The sequence below is a fragment of the Cervus canadensis genome, chromosome 19, assembly GCF_019320065.1.
Source record: "Cervus canadensis isolate Bull #8, Minnesota chromosome 19, ASM1932006v1, whole genome shotgun sequence".
NCBI lineage: Eukaryota > Metazoa > Chordata > Mammalia > Artiodactyla > Cervidae > Cervus > Cervus canadensis.
In genome coordinates, this window is record NC_057404.1 from 14025315 (window position 1) to 14034939 (window position 9625).

The 9625-nt window shown below is 36.2% G+C and overlaps 1 non-coding gene across 1 annotated transcript; it reads right to left on the minus strand.

Annotated features, from left to right (window-relative positions):
- Positions 1-5621: 5621 nt before the first annotated feature.
- Positions 5622-5728, minus strand: LOC122422441. Its single transcript, XR_006263838.1, has one exon. It is a non-coding gene; the product is annotated as a U6 spliceosomal RNA (small nuclear RNA).
- Between the last annotated feature and the right edge of the window lie 3897 nt (positions 5729-9625).

Below are 9625 nucleotides of genomic sequence, written 5' to 3' on the forward strand. Positions count from 1 at the left end.
AAGTCCCTTATATAAAATGGCATGGTGCAATGAATAGAATACATTCAACCCTTCACATCCATGGACCTGGAACTAACAAACATAAAGGTCCAGGGAGCCAAATGTACAGGCTACAATTTAGGCAAGTTACATGGGAACGTAGAAGGGTTTTCTCTCATAGTATTATTAACAGTTTAACATGTTGCTTAAATTCAATGATGTGTGTGGTTTGCAAAGCAAAAGTTGTAAAGGGATGTTGGACAAATCTTGGGATGCTTTGGTATTCTTCAGGAAATCTTAAACACAGTCATAAAATCATACTTGGTATTAATACTGTTTTGTGTATTGATACATACTCACCAAATAAATACACTTCAGGAGTAGGACAACTGGTATAACTTCAATGATGTAAGTTTGAAACAAACCAGTTCAAGAACATAGCCATAACTATTCTAATCTAAAGATTATTGCACAAAGTGTCACCATTTCCGGTGACTGTTGTTGTTCAGTCACTAGTCATGTTCGACTCTGCAGTTCCAGAGACCACAGCATGCCGTGCCTCCCTGTCCTGTCTCCTGGAGTTTGCTCAGATTCATGTCCATTGAGTCAGTGATGGTATCCAACCATCTCATCCTCTGCCACCCTCTTCTTTTGCCTTCAGTCTTTGCTGGCATCAGAGTCTTTTCCAGTGAGTAGGCGCTTTGCATCAGGTGGTTAAAGTGTTGGAGCTTAACCTTAAGGATCAGTTCTTCCAATGAACATTCAGGACTGATTTCTTTTAGAATTGGCTGATTTGATCTTGCAGTGCAAGAGACTCTCAAAAGTCTTCTCCAGAACCACAACTCAATATTACTATGTAATAATTTAATGATATACAGTTATATCATTGACTCAATGGACATGAGTTTGAGCAAACTCCAGGAGATAGTGGAGGAGAGGGAAGCCTGTCAGACATGACTTAGTGACAGAACAGCAACATACAGTTATATATGTGCACACAGTAATTACTCAGTATGAAAATAACCTGGATATATTTAATTTCAATATTAGTACTGGATATAATTCCATGAATCTAAGTACTCTTCACTTTGTTCACTTCTCTTTCCTTATTACTTAAAACTGACTCTGAAATTTTATAAAGGCCAAGAAACATTTGCTGAATGAACAGTTCAATTTTATAAAGAGAAGCCACCCCTTAATTCATCCTGAGTCTGATCCAGGACGACAAATCCCAAGTTTCTGCCAATGCAGAATTAATGTGCAATTAATGACCTATATTCAGCTAAAATTCCTGTTGCATTTGGGAAATTGACAGAATATAAACTTTTCTACATTAAATTTACATGCATTCCATAAGTATCAATTTAAAGTACTAACCAAGAAATTATTTCTTGATCCACAGGATCCACTCAATGTATTTTTTTTTAATGTTTTCATATGATGCTATCCACTTCTGATGTGGCCCTCTGTCTTGTAAGTTGAAGTAAATTTGAAAAAGAAGGATGAATTGTGAATTGAAGGTCAAGGGAGATAATGTGGCTAAATTGTAAAATAGTAAATATGTGTGAGGTTCTGCACTGTACAATATCTTAGTCCGATTTAAGAAATGAACTGTTGATTCAGTGGTAATTTTCTAACTGAGGTGGTATTCCTTTGATGAGTATCTAAGCTACATGGATTTTATTTACCACTGCTATCTCCTGACCTTTGCAGAACTCTTGATTGCAATCATTATACTATAGAATTACAGACTAAGTGAACATGTATTTCCAGTGCATGGTCTGAATGTTTTTATTTTCTTTTTGTGTTTATTATCAGATCAAAATGCTGATAAGAGGAGTATAGTCTGAAGAAATCCCCATGAGTTGCTTAGAGAGAAATGTTTGGACACCCATGGGACAACGGAAGTGAGATATAGAAATCTGGGTAGTATTTTCCTTTCTTACAAGACTTTATTGTTGTTATTTAGTCCTTCAGTTGTGTCTGACTCTTTGCAACCCTGTGGACTGTAGTCCACCAGGTTCCTCTGTCCATGAGGTTTTCCAGGCAAGGATACTGGAGTGGATTGCCATTTTCTTCTCCAGGGGATCTTCCCAACTCAGGGATTGAACCCAGTCTTCTGTGTCTCCTGCATTGCAGATGGATTCTTTACCACTGATCTCCAGGGAGGCTTATATATGTATACAGAAATTTTTAATGCAAAAATATGTTTTCAGATATGAATTTTCCTATCCTTTTACATATGAGGAATAAAAGGATTAAAAATTAGACTGATTTTTAGTAATAAAAACTTCTTTATTGTTTCAGGGAGAGGAAAAGCCCAGACCTCTCACCTGATCTGGGATTTGGGGAGTTGTAAGTAGTTGCTTAACTGTGCCAGAGTCGGTTTTGTCTATCTGTTGGTGAATAGCATCCTTGGGAAAGGCAATATTAAGAACCAAGAGATAATAATACAAAAAATAGCTGATGGTTTGTGAGTAGGGATAGCTAAAGATATGGATTGATTCTGAAATAAAATCTCTACAAAGGAGGACTCTTATAAAGAAAGCAGATTCAGTGGGATAAGTGGAGATGAAACTAGGTAAAAGAGGCAGTGGTACACACAGGATTTCAGCATCTATGATGGCAGCTGTAGTTTGATCCCCTCCTGAGGCACTCTCTTCTCATAGCTTATAAGAATCCACACTCTGTACAGTTTCAATCATTTGAGAGTTCTTTTCAGTCATTACAGAGTCTTTTCCAGTCTTCTTTGATTATACTGGGCTTTCCTGATGGCTAATATAGTAAAGAATCTGCCTGCAATGCAGGAGACCTGGGTGTGATCCCTGGTCAGGAAGATCCCCTGGAGAAGAGAATAGCTACCCACTCCGGTATTATTGCCTGGAGATTTCCATGGACAGAGGAACCTGGCAGGCTACAATCCACGGGGTCACAGAGTCAGACACAACTGAGTGACTTCCAGTTTACTTGGTTATATTTGTTCCTTACCTCTGAATATTAAGAAGCTCAGCATGCTTAGTCACTCAATTGTATCCAACTCTTTGTGACCCCCATGGACTGTAGCCCACCAGGCTCCTCTGTCTATGGGATTTTCCAGGTAAGAATACTGGAGTGGGTTGCCATTTCCTTCTCCAGGGTATCTTCCAGACCCAGGGATCGAAAACACATCTCCTGCATTAGCTGGCAGATTCTTAACCAGTGAGCAACCAGGCAAGCCTAAGAAGCTCAGGGGTTTAGACAATAGACTACTTGACTTGTTCACTTACATTCAGTCTCAGTTAATATTATTCATTACTTTAACTCTAAATTCCATTTGACTGTGAGTGATTCTCCGTAGTTACATTTCTAGCCCAAAGATTTTCTCTTAAACCTGGATACATGTATTTATTTTCATTTAATGATAACATTTATCTCAATTTTAATATATCTAAAACCAACATATTATTTTTCACTCACGAAATCAATTTTCTGTAAGTGTTCTCCATATCAGTGGAAGCTAACACCACTGATTTATTTTACTCAGCCAAAATTTATCAGGTTTGTTTTCATCATTTTTATTCCTTGATATATATTATACAGTCTTAAATTATTCTGTTTTCACTCTCTTTGACATCTTTCTTTTTTCCTGGTTTATATACATCAGTGTACTTGTTACTACCAACTTAATTATATATTTATTGACTTATGGATGTACTATCTATTGAATCTACCCAAGTATATAATCTCCATGAGGCCAGGAGGTTTCCTTTCTGTTTGATTACTTTACCAGTGCCTAAAGTATTATAGTAAAGAATACACCTGCAATGCAGGAGATTCAGATTCGATCCTTGGGTCAGGAAGATCCCCTGGAGAAGAAAATGGCAACCCACTTCAATAATCTTGTCTGGGAAATCCTATGGACAGAAGTCCATGAGATTGGACTAGTGGGCTAAAGTCCATGACATTGCAAAAGAGTTGGACAAGACTTTGTGACTAAATAACAAAGTATTATGGAGGTTTAGTGCTTTTTGACTTGAATCAATTAATATGCTCTAGAAGCATATGAAGTTTTTACTTTGTGGCATAAAAACACACTTCATATTTTGCAGTAACCTACCATTACATGAATCCTTAAATCCAGGAGGCAGGACCTATATTCCAGTTATGGAAACAAGATTCTAGATTCACCTTCTCTGTTCATAAATCTATGCAGATGCCCAATGTTTCATATCTCAGGACTTTGAAATAAAAGGAAATAACAATCACAGGTATTTGAGAAATCATTGACTCTGTAGAGAAATTACGATTATTTACAATTGTGTTAGAGGTTCTGAAGTTTGGAAGTATTATCAGTGGTCAGTGGCAACAGCTGTGACTGCATGCTGACCTGCTATTGTCCTTCTACCTTTGTAGAATAATTTTTATGTATTTTCTGTATTTGATTCTTTATACTTCTAAAGCCTGTTGCTGTTTAGTAAGGATAGGTATATCATTTAAAACAAGTAAGAATCCTGGTTGTTATACATGGTCTACAGGAATATTGGGGTTTCAACTTTTAGAAAGTGTGATGCTGGTTTTGTTTCCTTTGGCAATATACCCAGAAGTGGGATTACTGGATTATTTCTAATTTTTAAGGAACCTCCATACTATTTTCCATAGTAGTTGTACAAATTTACATTCCCAACAAAGTATAAGTGTTCTCTTTTCACCAAATCCTCATTAACATTTACATATTTTACCTTTTTGGTAACAGGCATTCTAAGAAGCATGAGATGATATCCCTTTGTAGTTTAGATTTGGATTTCCCTAATGATAACTGATGCTGAGAACCCCTTGATGTACCTACTGGTCATTTTTAAGTTGTATTTTTTTTTCCAATTATTTTTATTAGTTGGAGGCTAATTACTTCACAACATTGCAGTGGGTTTTGTCATACATTGACATGAATCAGCCATGCAGTTACATGTATTCCCCATCCCGATCCCCCCTCCCACCTCCACCACCACCCGGTTCCCCTGGGTCTTCCCAGTGCACCAGGCCCGAGCACCTGTCTCATGCATCCCACCTGGGCCGGTGATCTGTTTCACACTTGATAATATACATGCTGTTCTCTCAAAACATCCCACCCTCGCCTTCTCTCACAGAGTCCAAAAGTCTGTTCTGTATATCTGTGTCTCTTTTTCTGTTTTGCATATAGGGTTATCATTACCATCTTTCTAAATTCCATATATATGTGTTAGTATGCTGTAATGATCTTTATCTTTCTGGCTTACTTCACTCTGTATAATGGGCTCCAGTTTCATCCATCTCATTAGAACTGATCCAAATGCATTCTTTTTAATGGCTGAGTAATATTCCATGGTGTATATGGACCACAGCTTCCTTATCCATTCATCTGCTGGTGGGCATCTAGGTTGCTTCCATGTCCTGGCTATTATAAATAGTGCTGTGATGAACATTGGGGCGCACACGTCTCTTTCAGATCTGGTTTCCTCAGTGTGTATGCCCAGGAGTGGGATTGCTGGGTCATATGGCAGTTCTGTTTCCATTTTTTAAAGTTATCTCCACACTGTTCTCCATAGTGGCTGTACTAGTTTGCATTCCCACCAACAGTGTAAGAGGGTTCCCTTTTCTCCACACCCTCTCCAGCATTTATTGCTTGTAAAAAATATGGACGCTTCACGAATTTGCGTGTCATCCTTGCGCAGGGGCCATGCTAATCTTCTCTGTATCGTTCCAATTTTAGTATATGTGCTGCTGAAGCGAGCACTTAAGTTGTATTTTAGAATACAACATGAAACATTTATTTGTAGCATTATTCATAATTGCCAAATATGGCATACCTAAATGTCTGCCAACAGGTGTGAATGGATATAAATATATGATAGAAATACATACATACATACATATACGTAGGATCAAATATAATTCAGCTTTAAAAAAAAATTTGGCCACTTACTACAACATGGTTGAATCTAGAGGACATTTTGCTAAGTGAAATAAACCAGACACAGAAAAACAAAAACTGAATGCACTCACTTATATGTGGAATCTAAAAAAGTCAAACTCATAAAAGCAGAGAGTGGAATGATAGCTTACAGGGGCCGTGGGGTGTGGGAAATGGGGAAACGTTGGTCAAAGGGTACAAAAGTTTCAGTTCAATCACTCAGTCATGCCCGACTCTTTGTGATCCCATGGACTGCAGCAAACCAGGCTTCCCTGTTCGTCACCAACTCCTGGAGCTTGCTCAAACTCATGTCCATTGAGTTGGTGATGCCATCCAATCATCTCATCCTCTGCAGTCCCCTTCTCCTTCTGCCTTCAATCTTTCCCAGCATCAGGGTCTTTTCCAATGAGTCACTTCTTTGCATCAGGTGGCCAAAGTATTGGAATTTTAGCTTCAGCATCAGTCCTTCCAATGAATATTCAGGACTGATTCCCTTTAGGATGGACTGGTTGGATCTCCATGTGGTCCAAGAGACTCTCAAGAGTCTTCTCCAACACCACAGTTCAAAAGCATCAATTCTTTGGTGCTCAACTTTCTTTATAGTCCAGTGCTCACATCCATACATAACTACTGGAAAAACTATAGCTTTGACTAAACAGACCTTTCCTGGCAAAAGTTTAGTTATGCAAAATGAACAAGTGCTGGAGATCTAAGGTATAGCATAGCAATAACTGTCAAAAATACTGTGCTACATACTTGAAATTTTCTAAGATAGTTAATAAATCTTATCACACACACACACACACACAAAGGTAACTGTAGTGTTGATGGATACGTTATTTAACTTGTTTTGGAGATCCATCCACAATGCATCCAAGTATATAAAAACCATCAAGTTACCAACCTTAAAAATAGCTCAATAAAGTTGTAAAAAACAGTTTGATGTAAGGAAATATGTCTTTTTATATTCTTTTATATAATCACTACTTCAGGTTTATGTCTCAAAAAGTACTCCATATTCATTAAATAACAAGGCTAGCACCTATCTCAAATAATGGGAACTATAATTTATTATTTACTGTCTACAAATCTATGTTAAAGAATTCATGCAATACCTCAGTTGAAGGTATTAAATGATATCTCACTACTATCCTCCATTTTGTAGGTGAAAAGAATGAGAATTAGAGTTAACAAATAAGATTACGAAATAAGTAAATTTCAGTATGTACTAGATTTTTTGCTCCAGAATCTCAGTGCACCTGATGTAAAAAACAAATGAAGGCATGCAATGATTCTAAGAATGTTTCCATGGCAACAGAGAATTTTTGCTTTCAGAAAATTTACAGATCACAACACGTGAAATATCATAAAGCAGGGAGTAAACTAAATCACATTTTGTGTGAGAAGTTTTTAGTAGAGTTTATTTTCTCTGAAGTCTGAATGTCAATATCACAGGTCAGGTTTCTGAAGCTATTACATGTGGCTGGGCCCATTCACACCGACAAAGCCAGGATTGCCATTTGAGTTGAATAACTTCTTTCTATGGTTTGACAAAATAAAATAATTTTCAAAATAAATACCAAGTCCATGATCCTGCTTTCACTCAAACATATCATTATTGTCCCTATTTGTTGGAAGGTTTTAGGTGACTTGCCGAAGTTACACAGGTGATGGGAAGAAGTTTATCAGGAAGTTTATCCAGGAGATACGTATACAAAGCTAACTTTCCTACCAGCCACTCTGAGGAAGATATTATTACTTTCATGTTAGTCATCATTGTAGAAGTTGAGGCTCAAAGGGCTTGGAGAAAATTGCCTAAACCTTCAAAATGTATCAGTTGTGAAGCCTTAATTTGATCACAGGCTTTCTAACCTGAGCCCACACACTTGTAATTCACCTCCAGGAAACAAATTCTGGTGACCTCCACCCACATTTGACCATCTCCAACCATCCACCAAACAGCACAACCACCTGAAAAAGTACCTAAATGAAATCTTCAAATCCAGACATGTATAAACTTGAAAATATCATAGGAAGTATTTTTTTCTCATTTAAAAAATTGAAACAGACTTAGACTTGCTGAGTGTGAGTTCAATAACTTATTATTTCTTTGAGGCTATTTTTTCCCGAAAATTCTTGTCAGTGTTAAAAGTGAGCAACCTCACAAAATTTTGACTTTTAACAAAGGGAGCCAATTTACAAAGAGAACTATTTAAATATTCCATGGAACATTTTTCTATCAAAGTGTAGAAATTATTTTCAATCCATAGTATTCTGTTAGAAGTAAAGAAACATGTAGTACCTAATACTAGGGTGAAGGACAAGTGAAAGCACAGACTCAGAAAATTCAAAATAAGGTGAATAAAACCATTGGCTACATTTGTTTTTATTACCATCAAAACATTGTCTCTGCTTTCATTCATTGTTTTCTTCTCCTTTTAAACACTGGTTTAAGTGGTTAAAGAAATATTATATTTTCCATGCTTAGGACAGTGTTGAGCAAAAGTAAATGCTCAGTGAATATTAGCTATTATTATTTTATTAGCCCTTATTGTGGCATATATTAGCTTTGTTGAAAGGCAACCCCTTTAGAGTTTTATGATTACTAATGGTATATTGGTACAATATAATAATATGCCACAGTAAATAAATAGAAGAAGCATAACAGCAGAAAATGAAGCTTATATTAAGCCAAAGATATTCTGAAGCTCTTTATGTAACCCATACTGTAGGCCATTACAAACTGGAATCACTTTCATTTATGGGTCAAGCCTGCTGAGTATTATAAATAATATGCAATAATGCCCTGAAATTTGGTTCATTAACTCACAGACTGACAATATTTTTGGAATGGCATTATCGTAAAGTAGATAAATAGTACTCCTTTGAAAAGGAAGAAGGGAACAGAAAGAAGAAAGGGAGGGAAAAAAGTTCCACCACTCCAAAATGTGTTTTCTGAGACTCCTACTGATTTAATAGCTGAATTTTTCTGCTATTTTTTTTTTCCTAGTAGTCTTCTGAGGAGGATTTAGATCAATTGCAACAGGCTTAAATTCTATATGCACACTTTCTCTACTTTAATTCAGCCAGAACTCCTGACAGAAATATGAACTATTGAAATTTTATAAATTTTAATATGAAATAATTTGCAGTATGTGACTTGATCCATCAAAAAAAAGGACAAAAAATAAAGGACTAATCTACATATTTCAAAAGTTAATGATAACAATCAAAATAATTAAAGCTCAGCTGGTACCCTCTATTTTAAATAGAAGGTTTTGCCAGGGTTTCCTCATGTATAACCTTAGTCTTCTCTGATGAATCAATTTGTAAATGAGAAATTGTTCTACGACAACCTCCAGAATTCAAAACACATTGAAATATAGACAAAGATAAGTGATTAGATAATAGAAACAATTTTAATGCAAGTAAAATAAATCTGTGTAATACTTATAGATACACAGTAGCTACAAACATAAGACAATTATCTTTATATATATATATATATATATATATATATTTTCAAAGACATAAAAAATTATATTGCTTAAATATTTTCCAAAAATGAATGCAGGAAAATTCTTGTCATTGGAAGTATGAGCTGATACTCAAAATACTGAGACTGTTTTGACTTTTTTACCTTTTGTTACTGGAAGAATGATTCTTTATTCCATGAAATCGCCCTACCTCCAAATGATGCCTGCCTCATGGTCTGTCTGT